The sequence below is a fragment of the Lactuca saligna genome, chromosome 4, assembly GCF_052625555.1.
Source record: "Lactuca saligna cultivar CGN05327 chromosome 4, ASM5262555v1, whole genome shotgun sequence".
Lineage (NCBI taxonomy): Eukaryota > Viridiplantae > Streptophyta > Magnoliopsida > Asterales > Asteraceae > Lactuca > Lactuca saligna.
Window position 1 is genome coordinate 332,819,195 of NC_136420.1, and position 23,614 is coordinate 332,842,808.

Sequence of the window (23,614 nt, forward strand, 5' to 3'; positions counted from 1 at the left end):
GTCGAGACTCCCACCTTACCTGCCTCATGTGAAACTCCCGAAGAACGTCACGTGTCTCCTGTTCCGCACGCTCGACCCTAGTCTGCAACTGGCATACCTGATCAGCAGTGTCCTGGGCAAGGTCGCCCGTGTTCTGTAACCGTTTCACCATGACTGGAAGGGCTCGATCAGCCGGTCCTCCGTCTCTCAGGTCAAAGAAATCGCATGACATGCCGTACGGGGGTTGCTGTCCCTGTTGTCTGCTCCATCTCCAAAGATCAATACCCCAGGGAGGTGTAGGACCAGTGGGGCCCACCCGGTAAGCAGGCACCTTGATCGGGTAAGGGGGGTTGATGACTTCGAACTCCGCATCCAAATCACCCCCTTCGCTGTCATCGGGTTCCTCCTCAAAGTTTCCTTCATCTTCCTCCGATTCGGAAGACTCGCCCTCGACTCCAGCCTCCGGTTCCCCGTCAGATTCGTCTTCGGGGTCTTCCTCAGGCTCCTCCTCAGGCTCTTCCTCAGGCTCCTCCTCTAGCCATCCGTTGTTTCCCTGGTTAGGGAAGTAAGGATCTCCGGGGTGATGAAAACCAGCCATGCTGTCTGCGAGAGTGTGTAATTATGCTAACGTTATTCCTAGGATGCTACAACTATTGCATAGACCAAGCAGGCGTTCTCTTTTTGGTGGTATAGGGGTATAGTTTTAGGTTCCCTAGATATCACGATTTCATCGAGACATGCATTAGTTATAACTTGAAGGGAATGTAGTTGATCAGGCTACATCCACCCCTTGATACTGTTGGATAAGGTGTCTAAGTCCATAACTTATTTGGTATATACTTGACCCGACCCGGCATGGTCCATTTGGGTTGCATCTCATCCAAACTATTTATGGATAATTTTATGAGAGTTATACACATATGTTTATTAATATATTATAAGTTATAATATATTAATATGAGGTTATGTTATTTAATTAGTTTTAGTCTTAAATTAATTATGAATTAATTTAGAGATTAAAAGGAAGACTAATTAGATTATGGGTCATTGGTTTTATATAGTGTGGGCTAACGCTCATTTGTTAATGGGATAAGCTAATATGGAAGTCCATGGATGATCCATGGAGCTTTTAACCCATGGATCCTTGGAAAAGGAAAGGTCATGGGTTATTAGGGTTTCACCCTAACCATGCACACTATATAAGCATGCTTATGGAGCATGAAATGGAGCCTAAGTGTAACTAGTGAACTAGTGTGTGTGAGCTTGTGTGTGGCCGACATATACAAGTGTATACACTTTCTGAAAGTTTTCCAAGAGTTTGTGGTGTTTTGTGATTCCATTTGAGGCATTCACACTATTGGTGCTTGGCCCTCAAACTCCTCAAGAACCAAACTCATCAAAAAGGTATGTAATCTCTTCTAACTCTTTATGTTGAAATGTTCCCCATGCCATGTTAGATAGGTTATAAACCTTGGAAAAATTATTATTTTGCATGTATTTAGACAAACATAGATCCAAGGTTTATTAGGGTTGCATGCACACTTAGGAAGTGTTAGATTGCTCAAAACCCAACAGTGGTATCAGAGCCTAGGCTTGCTTGTTTAAATACCTGATGCAAATTGCTGAAAATCGAAGATTTTATGCTGTCTGCACAGTTGACTTGCCGAGTCCATGAAGGGACTCGACGAGTCCAAGACAAAATTCATCCAACTCGGCGAGTTGGTTCATGCACTCGACGAGTTGGACCCCCAGACAGCATATCTTCGAGTTTTAGTGCTGGAATTGGTCTAGAATCGTTACCTTAAACTTTTGTGGACTCATAAAACCTGTTTTTGATGTGGTAATGATGATGGTGGACTAATTTCAAAGTTACAATCAAAATTTCAAGTTTATATGTGTTCATATGATTCTTGAAATTGTTGATGTGGATGTTCATGTTCATATGAGTTTTGTTAGATCATAGGAATTATTTGCAAATTGTTTGTTAGTTAATTCTTGATCTTAATGTGTTTTAATGGAATTCATAATTTGTCCTCAAGTTATGGAATTCCAAAAGGTTTTTCTTTTAAATGTTTTTTTTAAGAAGTCATAAGTTACACTTTTGAAGAGTTTTTTCTAATAAATGCTTTTATGAACTTCATAACTTGTCCTCAAGTTATGGATTTCCAAGAGACTCTTCATTAAAAGCTTTAAAACACTTAATTAAAACTCATAAGTTATGAATATCCAAAAGTTTATGAATTGTTCAAAACTTGCCCTCAAGTTTTGGAATTTGGAAAAGTTTCACACACTTTAATAAACTTTAATTCCAACACTTAGAATTTTAAAAGTTAAAATTCAACACTTATACTATTTATAACATTAATGGTTAATTATTATATATATGTATAAGAACAAGTCGTTTTACCGTTAGTAGGCCTCATTCACGAAGCTGGTCTATAAGGTGGGTATAAGGTTGTTGCCTATAAATTGGCGACTTAATGGGTGTATACTCTCATCCACCGCTTTCTTGATTGGTGGAGGGTCGTTAGCCGAACAGGTAGGACAATGACTTTAAATTCTCATTAAAAGTATAATGAATATTATAAAGTAACTATATATATATATATATATATATATATATATATATATATATATATTATTTAATTCCCAATCTTAGTTACTTTAGGAAAAATGTGAATTTGGTGCTAGCCCATGGAATTCACACTCTGTACCTTACCAAGTCGTTGGTGGAGCATGTGTGGTTAACCGGCACACTAACTTGGACTAGTAAGGACCACGAAGGGTGACTTAATGTTTTTCATAGATCAATGGAGCGTGTGTGGTTAACCGGCACATTGATTAGGTGATAATATTAAGGGTACCAAGTGAATTGGTATGGTTATTCACACCTTGTTTTGTGATCCTCGGCATCCCAGTCACAAAATTTGAGAGGGCACACTCGAGATTGAAACATGCCATTGAACAGTTCAATGAATCTCAAAAGATATAGGAATTTCAAATCCTATTAAAACCTAATAAATTATTTCGTTTTTTATGGTGGAAATTGGTGAATCGTCATTCGCCTACCTTCAAATATTTTATAACTTGGATTTCGGCATCCCTCTTCCAAATTATAAAATATTGTGTTGGGTCCTAGCCTTAATATTTCATATTGGGTGTTATATTAAGGATTTTGAATCAACTAACTTGATTTTCTCCCATTATAGATGTCTGGTTCAGACAACTATGATCTTCCCAAATCTCTTGAAGATGGTGTCCCTCAACATCATGCTTCACTTCCTCCACCTCCTCCAATTATTCTCCCTCACCCACAAGTTCTTGAAAAGTTTAAAGTCACTCAGTCCCTATTGGCAAGCATAGTCTATGTGTGCTCACATCTTGGAGATAAAGTCACATATTGACAAGCCGGGAGAGTTAGGTGTCAAAGTCTCGTGAAAGTTGGATGTTCAATAACTTTCTTAGTAACATAGTGAGTCTCTTTAGGACTACTATGAGACAGACTATGACACGAGCCTTAATGATCTTATCTATTTGCTTTGTGCTGCGGAATCAGAAATGATTCGGAACACTAGTAAAGCAAATTTTATTAGAATATCAACTTCCCAAACCTTAAATGGACATTGGCAATGGTAGCATTGGATATCTAGAAAAGGATTTCTCTTCCCAATGGAAAGGGATCGGCTATAGTCAACTCGGTTGACCAAATAGTAAAGAGAAAGGCAAATTCTGAGATAGTCTCATGTTCCATTACCAAAGGGTCCATGTGTTTTGTTGCCAAAGGAAGGGACACTGATTGCGAAGCTGCTATATTTACCTGAAAGATCATAAGATTGATCAAGTCAAAAAGTTTGACTCTACTTCAGTTAAAGTCCACTGACTAACTCTATTAGGTTCCTATTTGGAGATTCTTATTACATAATGTGAATGGGTCACATGTTGATGTTTTTAAGAATCAAAAGAAAAGATAGGAAGCTTAAAGTAAGTATATGTTGATTCTGATTGCGAAGGTGGGTTTCGATCGCATGGTTCGGAAATCAGAATTTTGAGTTGTTGCTTAAGAGTTATAATATATTGCTTATGAATAGATAACAACAAGGTTTTCATGTGGATTGTAAGGATAAGTTTTTCCGCAAAGTTTTAAAATAAAAGAAAAAAAGGGTTTTAATTTTATTTATTTATTTTAAAAATATCTTTACAATGGCATCTATGGAAAATTGTTGCTTATAGGTTTCCAGTAATAGCAATATTGGAAAGTGGATTTGATTCTTTCATTTGTGGTAGTATCTAAATTTACCGAATGAAGAAAGTTTTTTCATCACCCAAGTTTCAATTGGACAGAAACTTGGAATCATACAAGTTGTATTGTATGATGAATGAGAATTTTCATCTTTGAAAATTAAGACTAATTCTTTGATCACATGTATATGTGAGTCAATTGAAGGACTAAGGAATTAGGTACACTGGGTGTGCGCTGGTCAAGGTCCACCACAAAGATTGATTTGTCATGATTTACTAAAGATTAGTAAATATGATTATACTTATAAGGTTAAGTATAATTCTGTAACATTGGAAAGGTTACAATGTATGACAAAACAAATGAGAAGAATCAAATTAGGCAGAAAGATAAAAGTTTCTCAAATCTGAAAGGATGGGAGAGTACTGTAGTATCATATTTCATGATCAGCTTAATGATTATGAAACCATATCACAAATTCATATTCTAAGGATGTCTTAGTGCATTGTTATGGCTAAGAAGAGAGGTCATGAATTGTTGGATTGGTTAAAATCAAGAAGATGAGTCATACTTCGTTCCAAAACAATTCTTAGAGTCATACTCCAAGATTGTAACCTTGAGTGACATAAAGGAAGATTTATTAACACTAGTCAAATGTAAGAGTAAAATGTTTTCTACTCTTGTACATTTGAGATTGGTAAGTTGTGATGTCTTGGATGAGACAAAGACCAACTAAGACCAATTGTGTGAAGTGTTAGTCTTGATAAGAATCCGCACTATCCCTTGAATATTTGTTTTGTCAAGGAATGGTTCTTGACTAGGGAAACTTATATGTCAAGGGGACAGTGGGAGCCTTAAAGATCCTGAAAGATTTTCAAGATTTAATCAAGAGTAAAACCTGTAATTTATCACTAGCACGCGGCTTAAGGTTTGCAACCTATCGTGTTGACATAATTCTTATTTCTGTACCTACTTCAAATAAGTTGAATTTGCATGTGAGTCATCAGAGTTCAACTTGGAAGCATTGGTGGGCCTTGTGCTACCAAGGTGACAAGAAACTAAGATTGAACAAGTTTAATCCATGTAAGACTGAATTTGTCACTAACCTTATCTTGTGATTATGGTTTTGACAAATTCACATGGATAGGAACTCATACACTATAAAATCTAAGTGTCATAAGGTTTCTCTCCGATTCATGAAAATGATGGTGAGGAAACGCTTTCACTAAGTAGATTTTAAGTAGATAGCAATTGTGTCATTTGCAATTTCAAAAGTCGTTAGTGGAGCGCGTGTGGTTAACCGGCAGACTAACATGGACTTGTGAGAAATGGCAAATGCCTAAGCAATTGAGACTATGACTACGGCATCCCTTTTTCATAGTTCTAAAAATTGTTTAGACACACATATGAGGTATCTAAGAAAGGGTGTATGAATCTAAATTTCAGAAGTCCAGCAGATTTCTGGAAATATGTCAGAGCTAGTGGGAGCATAAGTGTTATGCTGATAATCATCATGTTAGTGGGAGCATGATAATTATGATTAGTATTGCAACCTGGAAATGTTAATTATAGAAAAACAAAAGTTTCAATTCGTGAAGTTGCAGGGTTTGAAAAGTTGTTTTGCTATAATTAAGGGAGAGGAAATTATACTTCATTTCAATTCTAGAAGCTTAGATTGAGATTTTAATCATCTTTAGTCAAGGACATATATATGAATTTTATGTCTGAATGGTTCGACTTAAGGAAATTCTATATATATTGCGTTCTCAAAATTCAATTATGACTACGGCATCCCTCTTTATAGTTCAATTTTGAAAACATGACAAATAAAAAAAATATTGTAGCAAAAGACTGGTCTAGTATCATGTCTTTATGTCAAACATCATGAATCGTGTCCCATATGCTTCGGATATAGGATCGATTGCATGTGCTATAATATTCATCTTTTCTAAATTTTCCAAATGCTTAGGGCATTTTAGAAGGGAAAAGTCTAGAACTGGATATGACTAAAGTGATTAAGCAATTGTCGAGGACAATCTGAGGTTTGTCAAAGATTGGTTGCTCAGGGACATTTGGAAGTATAGTGTTAATTTTAGCAGGACCATATTGACATTTTCTGAAAAGAGGTAACTCTTGTTCAGAAGTGATAGTCAAAATGGGACTATGGAAATGTCTCCATAGGTGGAAGTTATTCAATCTGTGTACGATTAGAAAACCTTAATGCAAGAAGGATGTTCAAAGCAATGTGCTTTGAATATGAGACTTCCGTTCCATAGAAGTTGACCTTCTTTGGAATACTCCGTAATGACTGGTGACAAGGTTTTGGTGACTTTGTGAATAATCATTACAAGAGAAACATTGCATAAAAGTTTAAAATCTAAACAGTTTTTTGGTAAATGATAGGAATCGGGGATTCTCACATTTACAATAAGGATTTGGGATTGTGAAATGAGTATCATTGGAATCATGTTCAATTGATCTACATCACAATGTAAGGATCATAGACAAACATAGCGTGCATACTTGGAGTATGGCATAACTATTGTTTAGAAAAACAAAGTGTACATGGTAGGAGTATGGGACGATTGTTGTTTTTATTCAAGTCTTAAGTTGATTGGTTGAAACATTATACAATGAATAATGTGTAATCAATATGGTGATAAATAAAAGGTGTTTCTATTTATATTCAAAAGGGTTCTGAGACCATATTGGATACAATTATTATTGTGTTTCACTTTGCATGTTTTGACTTCCAAAATAGCTAGGTTATTCTTTCCGACTGACTAAGTTATTTAAACACTCCACAGTCGTTCATATGTTCGAAGTAGGTATGAATCAAGACTGTCATGAATCGGGTTTGTAGATGGCTAAATGGGTTTAGTCATAGCAATGGTTGCTACAACATTCATGAGTGCTCATAAGTTATGAGTATTGGAATAAACCCACGCTCACTTGTATCACTTCATGGAATTTATCTCGAGTGATCGTGAGACGGTAATATCATATAAATCTTCAAACCTAGAGATATGAGTTGTTACCTATGAGTTGGTTGTGCATTGATTGCACGTAAACGCATCAGTAACTTGATGTTATAAAACATGCCTTTGTGTACAATTCAACAAGTAGTAGAACAAGCATATGAGTCGAAGTTTATCTGTTCCTTCTAGAAATAGAAGCGATATCTGGGCCCCTCGATGATTTTGTTGTGACCTATGTACCGGACGGTCAGAACTAAATTGATGTGTTCGATTAAGTTCTTTGTCAAACAAATCGAAAATCGGGAAACAAACTGCTGGACAATAAGTACGACGTTGTTCCATGTATTTGTCCGGCTGATATCATCAGAACAGAGGATTATATGATCACTTATCTAAAATGGCGCTTCATAGTTCAACAGAGTCTTCATAGTTCAACGGAGTTTTCGAGAGCTACGATTGCTGGTTGGTTCCTAAAGTAACATACGCAAATATAGTTATTAGACTTATCCAAGTGGGAGTCTGTTGGATAAGGTGTCTAAGTCCATAAATTATTTGGTATATACTTGACCCGACCCGACATGGTCCATTTGGGTTGCATCTCATCCAAACTATTTATGGATAATTTTATGAGAGTGATACACATATGTTTATTAATATATTATAAGTTATAATATATTAATATGAGGTTATGTTATTTAATTAGTTTTAGTCTTAAATTAATTATGAATTAATTTAGAGATTAAAAGGAAGACTAATTAGATTATGGGCTATTGGTTTTATATAGTGTGGGCTAACGCTCATTTGTTAATGGGCTAAGCTAATATGGAAGTCCATGGATGATCCATGGAGCTTTTAACCCATGGATCCTTGGAAAAGGAAAGTTCATGGGTTATTAGGGTTTCACCCTAACCATGCACACTATATAAGCATGCTTATGGAGCATGAAATGGAGCCTAAGTGTAACTAGTGAACTAGTGTGTGTGAGCTTGTGTGTGGCCGAAATATACAAGTGTATACACTCTCTCAAAGTTTTCCAAGAGTTTGTGGTGTTTTGTGATTCCATTTGAGGCATTCACACTATTGGTGCTTGGCCCTCAAACTCCTCAAGAACCAAACTCATCAAAAAGGTATGTAATCTCTTCTAACTCTTTATGTTGAAATGTTCCCCATGCCATGTTAGATAGGTTATAAACCTTGGAAAAATTATTATTTTGCATGTATTTAGACAAACATAGATCCAAGGTTTATTAGGGTTGCATGCACACTTAGGAAGTGTTAGATTGCTCAAAACCCAACAGATACAACTAAGAACAGTCAGGAATTAACCGGGATACTAGTTTTATCATGTTTGGTTCGGCGTTATGTTCCTATTCCTAATGCAAGCAAGGGTGTTTTATTTACTTGTTTTGTTCAGAGTTATGTTAGTCCCAGTTTTTGGTTTATAGTTGCATATCAATGTGTGGTTAGATATGCTAGTTCACTATAAACAAAGCTCTAATACCAACCTGTCACACCCCCGAACCAGACGGCGGAAACGTCCGAGGGTTGTCGTGACTTAATTGAATACCATAGCATTGAATATATATGAAACATAACATCATTCATCACCATGCATTAATATAGTACAACTGGTAGAGTTTACACTGAGTACATTGATTTAATATTACATTCCCAAAAATAAATTGTTCGATCATAGATAAACAAACTGCAAGCCATCATTGAATACATTTCCTTCGGTTTACTTGTTACCTGAGAATACAAGTATTTTGAAAAACATCAACATATGAAATGTTGGTGAGTTCATAAGCGATATTTGAAAAGCAACGTTTTGTATTGTTTTGAAAACTACCAGAAAATCCGATATTTTCTGAAAAGAGTTTATGAAAAAGTTTGTGAAGATCCATAAGTATGCTTGTTTGTTTCTATAGTTGTAAAAAGTGTTCATTAAACTTGTGTACATTTCGATACTGTATGTATAAAAAAAGACCCTAGGAAAACCCGATGTTTTCCTAACACTTTGAATTCCATGTAGTTGTTGTACCATTGCGGCATGTGAAGTCATTGATTCCAGGCAACGTCGGATTATTGCGCATGGTGAATTATTATAAACACGCGTTACACAAACGACCAGTTTACAATTATACTGACGATCCCATAGGCGTCGTCCATACTATTCACGTAACCCAACCGCCCTGACTTCGTGTAGCCCCACGACCGAGGAGAAGAGAGGGCACGAAGATCTCAGTAATCCCATTAGTCGGTCGAGACTATAGTGAATGCGAAAAACCCTTGGCCCGACTCGCATTAGGTGAATTCTCGACTTTAATAGCAGTACCAAAGGACCCTTGGGGACCAATAGTATAAAAGCCATTGAAAGTCCTTTTACGCTGTGTTGGGTCATGTAAGACCCAACAACTCGTAAGGTTGAAGTCTTCGGGCCTAAAGATCAGGTCATTGGGCTAGCTAGGCCCAGCAAACAAGATTTTACACTTTGGGGCCCAAAGATGGTGCGTCGACGTCTGTGCACTCTCACGTGTGTATTGAATTCCTGAATATTACTTGTATGAATCGAGTGATCGTCGTGTTAGTAGTTTCGGGTTTGTTATTGATTCGAGACCGAATCAATTCGTTTGATAACGATTTTTGGTGTTGTTGTGTATTGAAATTCGTCGATAGTCGTAGTGCCATTATTTGATCACAACGGATGTATTGAATTATCATTGAAAAATTTCTGTTTACAGCCCCTCTTGGTTTGGTAAATTTACTTTTTCAACCCTTGGAATAAATAAATTTCCGGTTTAGTCCTTAAACCATTTTTCTTGTCATTTTAACACCAAAACTTATTGCAATTGACATTTTTCAGCATATTCTTAGTTGAAAACAGTTTTAATCCCTGAAAATACAGTTTTCTCGGTTGTAGCCCCTCTTTTTCGCAATTTTTACATTTTTGGCCCAAATTGGAAATTTTTTTCAACTTTGGTCCTTTTTAATTATGAAAAGCAGTTTTAACCCTTGAAAAGGACTTAGAACACTAATAGTCCACTGTTTTACAGAAAAACACATTTTCAGCCCCTCAAAACAGAAAATTTCGCATATTGGGCCCTATTGGGCCGAAATGTCATTTTTAGCCCATTAAGCTTCAAATTTATATTTTTAATCCTCCAAAAGAGTATATTTCCATAAAATACAATATTGAAACTATTTTGACTCATCTCACCCATCAGAATTCGTAATATGTCATTTTTGGCCCTTTAATTTTATATTTTTAACATTTTGTGTCCAAAAAATGAGTTTTTAGCCCAAAGAAGATGTTATTAAGCCACTTAGCCATTTCTCTTGGAATACTTTGTATGTTGTGATATAATTTATGCTAGTATCATTCAACATAAAATACATATCGACTTTTAGGAGTTTATGGCTAGATCCAACATCATAATCACACAAAAACACACATATAAGCATAGAAAATCATACAAGGCATACAAAACACATATAGATCTACACTTTCACTTGTGTTCCCCCCCATAAAACTTATAAAACAGAAAAATAGGGAGTATGAAGCTCACCTTAGGGTGTGGTTTCGGTTTTTGAAGAAAAGATGGAAGAAAGTTTGGTGATTTTTGGCCCTAGCACCCCTTGATGAAGATCTCGAGTTTAAGGAGTTTTCTAGGAGCATGATTACCAAAATTGTTTAGGAGAAAGGATCCAATCATGAGAAAAAGAGTTATAAATTCCTTAGATATGTGTAAATTACCAAGAAGTGATGATATTTTCTTGAAATCCTCTTGATGCACAAGCAAAGTTTCGAGATTTTGAATGAAGAGGGAGGATGATTTCTTGAGTAATCTAGAGAGAGTTTGTGAGAGATTTGTGTGTGTGTGTGTTTCTCACGGCCGAAACAAGAAGAGAGAGAGAGAGAGAGAGAGAAATAGACATGAAGTGAAACATGCATGGAGATATGAGACATGTTTCATGGATAACCAAGAGATAAAAATGAGGTGGCATGGTAATAGTCAACTTCTCCACTTGGGCTTGTCTTGGGCTGAAATTTTGGAAGGAAAAGAGAGTATTGGGCTTTAATGCCCCTAAGCCCAATATTTAGATATAGGTTTGATGAGTTTGTCCTAAAAGAAATATAATATGATTTTAACACTTTGTTGGGCTAGTTTAGGTTAATCATGGTTCAAAACTTTTAATTTATATCATTCTAGGCCCAATATGGCCCAAAATGTTGAAATAAATGAATGTGGGTCCAATTAGAGCCCAATTAAGGGTTCTAAGCCCATGATAGTCAAATTGGAAGCTTATTGGTACATTTGGGTCCAATAAGGAAGTCCTAGTCCAAAATGGACCTAAACAAGAACTTCTAGGGTTTGCAATTGTTTGTTGACTATTTGTAGTACTTGTATGATGTATTTGATTGAAGTTTTTGAAGCATCACACATGCTCTTTGAGTTTTTGGTTCAACATTTTACTTAAGTATAGTTATTACAAGACACAAAATTTCCGGTTGTGACATATATATATATATATATATATATATATATATATATATATATATATATATATATATATATATATATATATATTTGGGGAACATGGGCTGTAAATGGGTTCATGTCCGTGAACCAGTTCACGGTCGTAAACACGACCAAAAACTACTAACACCTAGAAAAGTAAAGTATAAACCATAATTTTGACCCAACACCTTTCTATATGCTCAAAAGTGTGATGCTTGCCAAAGACACAACAACATCCTGCATCAACCAACAGATCCTCTACATTATATTATCTTCCCATGGCCATCAGTGGCGAAGCTAGAAATTTTTATATGGGGGTACAAAAATTATCAATAAATATTATTTATAGTTATCATATTTGGGGCATTGAAAAACATGATATAATCTGTTAGTTAGGGGGTACAATAGCATAGAACATGTTTACAGATAATTTTTTTTATATACATAAAACATTTTTTTTGGGGGTGTTGTAGTACCCCCAACACCCCATCTAGCTCCGCGACTGATGGCCATTCATGAAATGGGGGATGAATATAGTAGGAAAATTACCAATGGAACCAGGAGGAAAAGTCATCATGCTGGTGATGACTGATTACTTCTCCAAATGGATTGAAGTTGAAGCTTTCATTCAGGTAAGAGACAGAGAGGTAGTATCATTTATTAAACGTAACATCTTGACCAGGCTTAGGATCCCGACTGAAATTATATGCGACAATGGATCCCAATTTATTAGCAAAACGATAAGAGAATTTTGCACAAGATGGGGGGTCAAGATGATAACGTCCACCCTTTTTCATCCCTAAGCTAATGGTTAAGTGGAGTCCAACAACAAAAATCATAATCAACAATTTGAAGAAAAGGCTGGACAAAAAAGAAGGGAAGATGGTTAGAAGAACTTCCTTTCGTTTTGTAGGCAGATAGAACCACTTGCAAAGTGGCTACAGGTTAGATCCCCTATTCTTTTGTGTTTGGGATAGTAATAGTAATCCTTACTGAAGTAGTGATCCCGACGGCAAGATACTTGCTGCAAGACCAAGAGAATAATGTCAGGATCCTAGTACAAAATCTTGAAACTATTAGCGAGCTTAGGGATCTTGCCAAAGTATGCATTGCTGCTCATTAGCAAAGAATCATCAAGGCTTACAATAAGAATATAAGGGTTAGAAGGTTTCAAATAGGAGACTTGGTATTAAGGAAAACATTCCAAAACACCAAGGATCCTAGTGTAGGAAAATTGGCTCCCAAATGGGAAGGACCATATCTTATAGATTCTCAAGCAAGAAAAGGAGCATATTGGCTAGCAACACTCGAAGAAGACATTCTGCGAAGATCTTGGAATGCTATACACCTCAAAATATACTACATGTAAGTAGGATACACTAATCCACAACGAATCCAAGGTACACATGTTCTTTACCTTAAAAAAATTATTATTACTGATTTTCTCCTCGAATACGTTACTAACTTAAGCATCAGAGGGGCATTAGCTAGAGTAACGCCCAACCCTAGCTAATGTTTATTATGAAAAATGATGTATGGATCCTTAAGATTGAAGATCCTGATGCATCAGGATGCTTACAATCGAAGATCCTGGAACATCAAGATCCTCAAGTTTGAACACCCTAAAACACCAGGATCTTGACACATGAAGATCTTAATACTTTGTAAATTCCATTATATTTAACAAGGTAATCTCTAAATTATCATGTACACAAGCTAGAAACTGATCATCTCTCCCACGTTTAAGGGTACTTAATCCCCTCTAAGGTTTAAAGAGCTAATTACCTCTTTCACATGAACTAAGGTTTACACACCTTGCCTAGACGCATGATATCTAGCTGTGGGATGCGGGTAAGGGGATCAGTTCACGATTCAGTGGCTTGGAAACCATCTTATCTTTGAACACAAGTTGAGATCCTTAAGGTTTATAACATTGTCATGTTATCCAGAAATCGAGATCCTACCCCAGTGATTACTTAAGGTTTATGACATTTTCATTTATCCAGAAATCGGGATCCTACCCCAGTAACTACTTAAGGCTTATAATATTTTCATGTTATCAAAGGTTAGGATTTTGCCCCAGAAATTACATAAGGTCTGTAACATCTTCATATTATCACACGTTGGGAATTTTCCCAGAGAATACAGTTGAATTGTAACATTTTTGTGTTATCTATCCAATGAATTATATCATAAGTTGGGATCCTCCCCAGAATATAACATTAACATGTTATCTATTTTGTCAAAGTCTATAATCTAAACAGGTTATCCTAAGGGGATATTTCCCATATGAGATTTAAGATCCTTATTTTTAGGATCTCTGACATTAAAGATCCTTTCCCTTAAGGATCATCAACCTTCGTTGGTAAGGAACCTCATTCTCAGCAGTGAACCAAAGTTTTTTCCTAAATTGGAATTTATTCCCAGTAAGCTCTAATGATTTGAAGACTCATGAAGCTTAAAGAGAAACTCGGAGACAAACATGTTCCATCTTTCCTTAACTTTGAAGTTTTAAATCAAGGATCCTAAACTTTCCAGGATCTTAAAACCAATCGTTGACTTATAAACTTTCGTCACTTCAGAGTTATTCGCTCTTTTGATATTTTCGAAGAAGTTTTAAAAGCATACTAAAAACTCTTAAGAATTGCAAGTCAATCATTAAGAAACTTTTAGATTACTTAACAAAGTCGGTTATTGTTATTTTTAACTAATCTTTATTGGGCCATTTTGTTTTAAGAGTTATTCACTTCCTTCACGATCCTAACCATGCAAAGACCTTAGTATTGTGTTATGCAGGAAACGTAGAGAGACAAAAGAAAGATTAACCATTTCAAAAAGTATCTTACCCTATCAAGTTATTTTCCCTTTCTTTTATTTTGTTGAAATGAAATACCCACGTGACATCCACATATCCGTAACGAGATTTTTCCAACTTTTATTCATCATGAAAAAAGGGAGAACCCCAATCTCCAGCGTCTCCTTTGTGTGTTCCTACACATCATTGGTAGCAAGGAGGAATGATGGCAAAAACAACAAGTTCGAAGGGGGAGGCAGGAGGAAGTAGAGATGGTAGTTGGTGGCGAGGAGCTGCTCTGGTAGCCCCCTCGTCGATTCTTTCTTCTTTTTTCTGGCAACATATCTCAAAGATGGAGGCAAAGAGAGACAGATCAGAGAAACACAACAGGTAAAGGGTGTTTGGTTGTTGCTGTTCGACCGGAAGGAAGAGAGACAAGAAAGAGAAGGGTCACCGCCCTTTTCTTGTTACTCGAGGATCGCCCACCTCCGGTGACTAAGCTAATTATTTGCTATTTAGTGCCACTTATGCTTCCACATCAGCAAAACCTGTAGAATCCAGTGAAAATGACCTAATGTGTACATATTAATAAAGTATAAGGGTTTATTTTACAAAAAAAAAAGAATAAGGACTAAATGTGTACGATTCAAAAAGTATCTTACCCTATCAAGTCATTTATCTTAAAAGAAAATTCGTATATGACCGGTATACCGTGTATAGCCGATCATAAAGATTACCTTGTTACAAAAAATAAAGTATAAGGGTTTATTTTACAAAATAATAATAATAATAATAATAAGGACTAAATGTGTACGTTTTAAAAAGTATCTTACCTTATTAAGTTATTTTCCTGTAAAAATATCGTGGTGTTAAAATGAAAATGAAAAGTTTAGTGGTAAAAGATGAAAGAGTAAAACATAACTCTAGCTAATGTTTTAAGAATTAATAGTACATGCTAATTGTGGCAATTTTCATGGGATGGAAGGGGTATTTTGTTACAAGTGTTGCTCGTGCAATACACATATTTTTTCATTTTCACATTTAAATTATATTGGCTCAATAGCTTTTGTGACAATGTTTTAGTGATTGTTACATATAAAATTTTAATAGATTCAACGATCTTATTTATCTATTTACCATTTTAGATCATAACTAAGTTTGCTATTTTTCAACAAGGATATTCGAAGGAAAATATCCTCACCAACCTCAATAATTTTAGTCGACTCATAAGTCATATTCATCGTTTGATACCAATATATTTCATATTCAAGAAAAACAAAAATTATTAAAAAAAAAAGGGTATATATCTATTTACCCGACTTGAACCGAAACCCAAAATCAGAATCTTCCTATTCTAATAAAAGAATAGTTTTATTCTCCTTGTGACATGTATCATCCTATTATACATTTTAATTAATATATATTTTATTCTTCTTTCGCCATGTAACACCCTATTATGTCTCCTAATTAATACATATCACTAGTCAACCTATGAATTTTTCATTTTAAATTTCAAATTTCTCTCTCTAAGTAAATTAAATTAATAACATTAAAATAAAATTAATACAAATTATAAAATGATATAATTTCACATATTTATTTAAATCAATGATTATAATTTTATATAACTAAAAAATTTCCTAATTAATAAGTTATTTAAAATAATTGATTAATAATTTTAAATTTTTATTATAAAAGTTTAGTTAATTTTATAACCGTGGTTCTCACGGGTTATAAACTAGTACCCTAATAAAAGAATCCATATTATGCCACCTGTCATCTCTTCAGCACATTATTTTTCCAAAGTTAAATTTCTATAATACCCTCATCTTATTTTTAACAATTACATAGATCATGCATATATTAACAACCCATTTGAATACAATCCCGTGACATCAGGAGGAAATTGATTCCATTTTTTCCTTTCAGATCATACATCAAACATTCAACATTAAAGCCGATATATTAGCAAAAAAATCAAGGATTTTGTTGATGCTGCCTTTCTAAATCTCTTTGATTTATGAAGTCGAAACTTCTCCATTTGATATTCTCGATTAGGACTATCTTCGGCCACAATTTTTGAATCCTTCTTTTTCACTGTTTAGGGTTCTATTCTTCTGCTTACTTCTTAGTTGAATTGCTCCACCAAACACCAATCGCATCAGACTAAGCGCTCTCTCTCTCTCTCCACACCCGGAGTACAACCATGTTTATTTTTATACCATCTCTTTGATTGTGTGTATGTGATATGGTTCTTCGACCATATAATGAAGGTGTTGATAATTTCATCACAATCGTTGATACTACCAAGAGATGCCACCAATGACCAATTAAAGTTGTTTTCCTCTCTCGAAATATTCCTAAACCATGAGCATCCATTTTCTATATGTTACCCAACCATCATCATCCCTTTTCTATATGGTTCTATTTGTTCATACGAATGTAACATTTTCTTAAAGTGATGTTGTTAGAATATGAAGATCTCGGAATGGTGCCTTAAGAAAATAAAGATAATATTTTTGATTATTCTGTTTTGTGAGTGTGAAGCTACAAATCTACCTAAAATGAAGATTTTGAATCTTATAACATTGCAGCTGTGATTAATCTGTGGGTAAATTTGGGTGATCTTAGAAGTTTATGTCTTATTTTATGGTCTTTTGAATACAGGTTTTTCATGGTTATCAATCATGCCTCAGATCATGATGGAACACAACCTTTTTGACAAAATAGTTAAATTGATAACCAAATTTGAATAGATTAATACACTCAACAGATATTTATTATATTCTCTTATGAATTTATGGTGAACAATAGAAGGTACTAATAAGTTGTTAATTCTATAGAGGTATGAGACCCTTTGATTGCTGATGACTAAGAATAAAAAGATAAACCACGGGAAGAAGTAACTGGAATTTTATTTTTTCACAATATTCATTATTATGATTATTATACATATTATCATTATTCATCACAAGGATTTTTAACCTGGAGTAGGATGAGCTTAAATTCATTAACAAGAGCTCGTGATAATTATGTTCGAGTAAAGTGTGAAATGGAAGAGAAATCAGAAGATGAAGTTGAAATATATGTTACGATCTTTAAGAATGAATGGTAAATGTCACTCTCTTTTTAATAACACTTGACTGCTTATCGATTTAAGAAATCGTTGATTTATTTCAGTAATTGAGTTTGCAAGTGGAACTTGATGTTCTTTACATATTTTAATTGAATTCTAAACCATTTACATGGTCCTAACTTATCGAATGGTGAAGAAAGATTGGGTTGAATGTAAAGCTCGTCCCTATGGAACGATTTCATTTGATAGTTTCTTTTTGATGTATTTTGAGCTATTAATAAAATGATTAACGAAATTGGATGTGGTTTGTGTTATTTCTGTCACATGAGTTTTTACTACATACTAATGTTAAATACATTTATGAATATCGGTTTTCTAAATAAAATAATGAAGCAACAAGTATGTCTATTATATATTACACAAGAATGCATAGAGGAACTCTGAGATTAAAAATTTAGTGTAATTTCCTTTTTTATTCACCCAGAAATCCCCGTATAGTTATTAGTATTTTTTTTTTTTTTTTTTTTGGAAATTTCTTTCTCTGATTTTCTCATTTAACCCATTTTATTGTTTGTTTTTGAATCACAGGTAGGTGTAGTTTGGATTTGTGAATATAGTTTAGATTTGTGATTTTAGTCATTCTTAAATAGATCGAGACAAAGATAAACAAATATAACTTATTTCTAAATCATTTTCCACATTTGCAAATATCAGTTACATTATGCTGTTATAATTAAAAAGATGGTACTTTCATTGCTATTAATTGCCCAAATGATGAAGCCACCAGCATGCTCAATACATTCGCGTTCATCACTTTTTTCAGGCTTGTGATCAATTGATAAAGGGATAGTTGCAAAAAAAAACATACATCATGTTTGGATCTATAACTATCCAACAGTATATTGGTAAATTGGATAATCCTACAACTCCATCAACATGGAACGCTAAAGTTATTTCCATTCCATATTAAGCATCTTTGTTGATTAAATAACTAAATAAAATGTAGTAAAATTTTATAAACAAAAGTAGTGCATAAAAAATCAGATTATATTTATACTTGCATGACTTGGGTGGTAAAAACAATACTAACTATCACCTTATCTAACTCTTTGACTATTCTTACGTTGTAGACATTTAATAATTATAAATAATCAATATTCATTAAAAGCATAAAATCATAATTTTAACGAAAATTTAAATAATCAATATAAAAGTCTAAACAAAACATATATCTAATTAAATTAATATAAGTTTATAAATATTTGTTTTTTCATTATCATTTTTAATTATCAATATTTTTTGTTTAATCATGGGTTTCACGGGTTGTAACCTAGTACCTAATATTTAATTCTGTTTCAGATATCATTTAGTTTTAGTCGATAATTACCCAAATAATCTGAAATCCGAAAGATATACCCAACACTAGACCTATTTTTTAGATTGATTTAAGGAAAAACCATTTTGAAAAATTACGTATTGTCCACTAACTATACAATATGAATGTGCTATTATTATAACAACATTGTTGAAAGAATAGGAATTTTTGAAACAAAATCACTCTAAAAATCATAGAGCTTCATCCATTGTCTGCTGAATTCAACCGTCTTCTATTGAAATTTATTTTCGAAGTTATTAAAAATTAGATTGTAGACTTTAATTTATTTTTTTATGTTGTTGAGAGAGAGAGAGAGAGAGAGAGAGAGAGAGAGAGAGAGAGAGAGAGAGAGAGAGAGAGAGAGAGAGAGAGAGAGAGAGAGAGAGAGAGAGAGAGAGATTGGAATAGTGATCTTTTTAGATGTTAAGTTTGGCGCTTTCCAGAAAGAAAAGATTAAAGAGGGGTCATAAACAAGGGAAAAAAAGTACGTGAAAACTAATCAAACAATACAAAACAAGATCAAGTGGATGCCAGGAGACATTACATATTCAAAAGGGCCCCAGTTCAGTCGCTAATTTCAAAATATTTTGCCTTTTTAGTTTAACCCTTTGGAAATGTAGTCCCAATTCCTCAAATGTCAACATTAGAATCTCGAAAGCTTTAGTTCTTTCGTTTTCAAGATTACTATCCCTCCCTCCTTTAACTCGCATCAATGAGTATAAACATGTACTCCAAGTTGTGAGTAAAGATGTTTTTTTAACAAGTTACGATAATCATCAAAAGAAACAATACAATAGTTAGTGATATAATTGTTAATAATTGTGTTTGAATTAATAATATGTATAAAAGACAAGATTGTGGAGCAAGCTTAAGGTTTAATATTAAACATTAAAACTTCAAACTAATGCAATGATTAAAAAACCTTACTCATTTATGCAATCAATATTCTTAGCAAGCAAGCAAAGGATACATAATAATAATGTCATATACATATGCATGCATACATCCATGATGTTTTGTTTGCTTTTTATTAGTCTCCATGCAAAAGTGGTCAACTCTTCCCCAATTGGTGCAAGGAAAAAACAAAAATTACCATAAATAAATACATGAAGTAAACGTGCATTGAAATTGTTTTTCTTGATGTTTTTGTGAAGTTACATGTTTTACTTTGATCCGACTCGGGTTTTATAATCGTGTTACTTTAGTCGTTTTGGAATCTTTATTTTGTGGTAATTTTAAAATTATATTCATTATTGTTTAATACATAATTGATGCGGATTGAGTTTAACTCGTCATCTTAAAAGACTACATTTTACTTTTTTTTTTTTTTTTTTTAAGGAATTTGATAATAAACATATTTATTTATGTATGATAACAATGTTTGAAAATTTTTGAAGGAATTTGATAATAAACATATTTATGTATGATAACAATGTTTGAAATTTATCTTATTATAATTTGATCCAAAACTAGTAATTTTTTAACCAACAAAACTTTCAAATATTTAACCTAAACACGAAAGACTAAGAGCGTGTTCGGCATGCATCTTTTGGGAGCTTCTAGCTTTTAAGAAAAAACTAGTTAAAAAGAAAAATTTTGTTCGGCAACAGGAACGTTTAGCTTTTAGCTTAAACAAAAAACTCTAAAATCAAAAGCAACATAGAGTAGCTATCAACAAAAAGCTCTAAAATCAAAAGTTACCCGTTACCCGCTAATTGCTACCAGCTACCTGCTATCAGCTAGTTTTGCCGAATAAAAGATGGATGGATATTAATATTTATTGGTTGTTTATTATTTGGATAAATTCAATTATTTAATTGGACAATTTACAACAGTAACAATGTAACACTCCAAAAATTATAAAAATTTAGAATTTTCACAACCATTAATCATCATTGTTTACAAAAAGAATCATTATTTCCAAGGTAAAGTCATATAGAGTATTCCAAAAATCAATATCATGAAAATAGGAAGATGTGCACGATCAGGCATTCGCTTTCCTATGATCATCTGAAGTACTTGAAATAATAAACTAAAATTGCACCACGAAGAAGCTACGCCACTCTAATCGCCGACAGTCCATTCGTCGTCGGTAGGTCCATTCGTCTCCGGTCCGTCTTCAACAGTACCGTCTCCGCCACTCCATAGTTGATTCGGTCACGTAACCCTAAGTTATTCCGATTTCTTGGACCTGGTTATTTCCTGTAATATGTGTGGTTGATTTCTTAGAATTAGTTCTCTTTGATTTCTTGGATATTTTGAATGCCTCGAGAATAACTGCTGACTACTTCAAACATGGATGTGAATACTCAAAAATTGATGTGAATATTTCGAAAATGGTTGCTAAAATTTGGTAGTTTTTATATATTTCTCTTAACCCTACACCTACTAGTTCCATGTACTGCTATTAATGAGTTGTTTTCAATGTTAAAATTTAAGGATGAATAACTAATGAATGTAAATGGTAGGATGCTCTAACCACTGGAACAAAATGACAACGGGAAGGGAAATAAAGATGTAACATCCCGACTCTCAGGTACAATATTTACATATTTATTTACGAGTTAATTGAGTAACTCGACGAGTGGGTGCCCCAACTCCTCGAGTAGATTCAATTTGGCCACGTGAGTTTTACAACCAACTCGGTGAGTCGGAGAGGCCAACTCGACGAGTTGGAGAGACCAACTCGGCGAGTTGGCGCTGTGAGTGGAAACCCTAATCTTCTGGGTTTGTGTCCTATTTAAAGGTCCTTAAGCCCTCATTTCCGCCTCCCTTTATCATCCCACCACTCTGAGAAGAACCCTAATCGAGCCTTAGCCTTGTGTGTGCAAAAGAGAAGCTAATCTTGTGATTTTAGTGCACTTTTGGAGGAGAAGTGGAGAGCATCAAAGCTTGGATCGAGCAGAGGCTTTAGATCTAGAGATTCTTTAGGGATTTGCTTCATTTGGAGGTAAAAAGATGCTAACTTGATGATTTCTTTGTGAGATCTTGGGTTAGGGAGTTTTTAGAGTTTTCTCCCATCTATTTTGGTGATATTGAGTCACTTTAGCATGTATTAAGGTTGAAACCTCAGATCTGTTCTATGGGTGGTCTGGTGAGTCCAAAGACCCGAACTTTATTGAGCTAGAGATAAGCTTTTGTGCATCTAACCCTTGTTGGAGTTTGTATTGGCATTATGAGCCTAATATGACATGCATGAACGTAAAAGCTTGTAGCTTTACGTGACATTCGAGCCTTGGGAGGATAGATCTAGAGTTTGGGGTTATAGATATGACTTAAAATGTTTGGATGAGAATTTAACTGAATGGACTCGCTGAGTCAATGAGCTGGCTTAACGAGTCGGCTAGGGTTTTCCTCGAGAGTTTGTAAATGGGTAACTCAACGAATTTATGAGACAACTCGACGAGTTAAGTTGGGTTTTCGCAACATTTTTTAAGGAACAAGGGGACTTGCCAAGTCATATAGATGCACTCGGCGAGTCGGGTCAACATGGACTGTTGACGCGAGTGTTGACTACTGTTGACTTTAGGCTATGGTCCATACAGGGATTATGGGGACCACGGAGGGATAAAATGGTCTTTTAGTCATTCCAAGAGTTTGAGAGAGAAAATAACTTAGTTTATGTAGAGTCGTGATTAAGTGTTATTTAGAGACAATTATCCTATGTGTTAGGCAAAGGCTAGTTCGGAGATTCGTGTATGAGGTTTATTTGCTTTCTAGCTTACGAGTAGAGTCTTCTCACTATACTTACCTAGAGTGGTAATCTTTGTGTGACCGGAGGGTCTTATGTGCTTATATTGAGTATTGTGATATATTGCATTATGTCTTTGTGATTTACGATGTGTATTATTATGAGCTTACTGAGTTAGGACCAGAGGGTCCACCCGAGTTGTGGGACCGGAGGGTCCCACTGAGATACATTGACCTGAGGGTCTTATTCGAGCATAGCAATGAGCAGCTAATGAGATATGTGTGATATTTTAGGAAACTCACTAAGCTTCGTGCTTACCGTATTATGTGTTATGTGTTTCAGGTACTTCTCAGGATCACGGGAAGGCACCAGCTTGATTGTACACACATGAGTTGGAGATATGTTTTGGAGGATCCTGGATTGTGTTTTAAACAATTTATAAACATGTGTTTTTGGTAACTTGATATTTTTGGGAATTTTTGTGATTGTGTTAATGAGATTAATGTGATTTTAAATGAAAATTTTGTTTGAAAATTTACGGTGTTACAAAAGCATCACATTTTCTTCTTCTTCAATTTTAGCTCAAGAATTATACATATGTTTTTTATGGGTTCTTACATATGCCCTACAAAACAAGAGATGATGTAAAGCTCCACTTGTTACAATACGAGTTCATCTCCAATTATACAACTTAGTGGGCACATGGTGAAAAAACTAGAACACTTTAGCATGAGGTGCAACTGCCTAATCCTATGGAAGATGATGATTTTGATGGGTGCTTACATATAGTGATGGATGAAGTGGATTCTACTCACTACTAGAAAACAGCCTTTTACGACGTGCAATTTATGATACGTATTGATTCACGATACGCAAACGAGTGTCATCTAAAAATAATGTCATCTCTCTATAAATTTTAAGGATTTAGGGCGCGCATTTTTGCGTACCCTTAAATTAGTGTCTA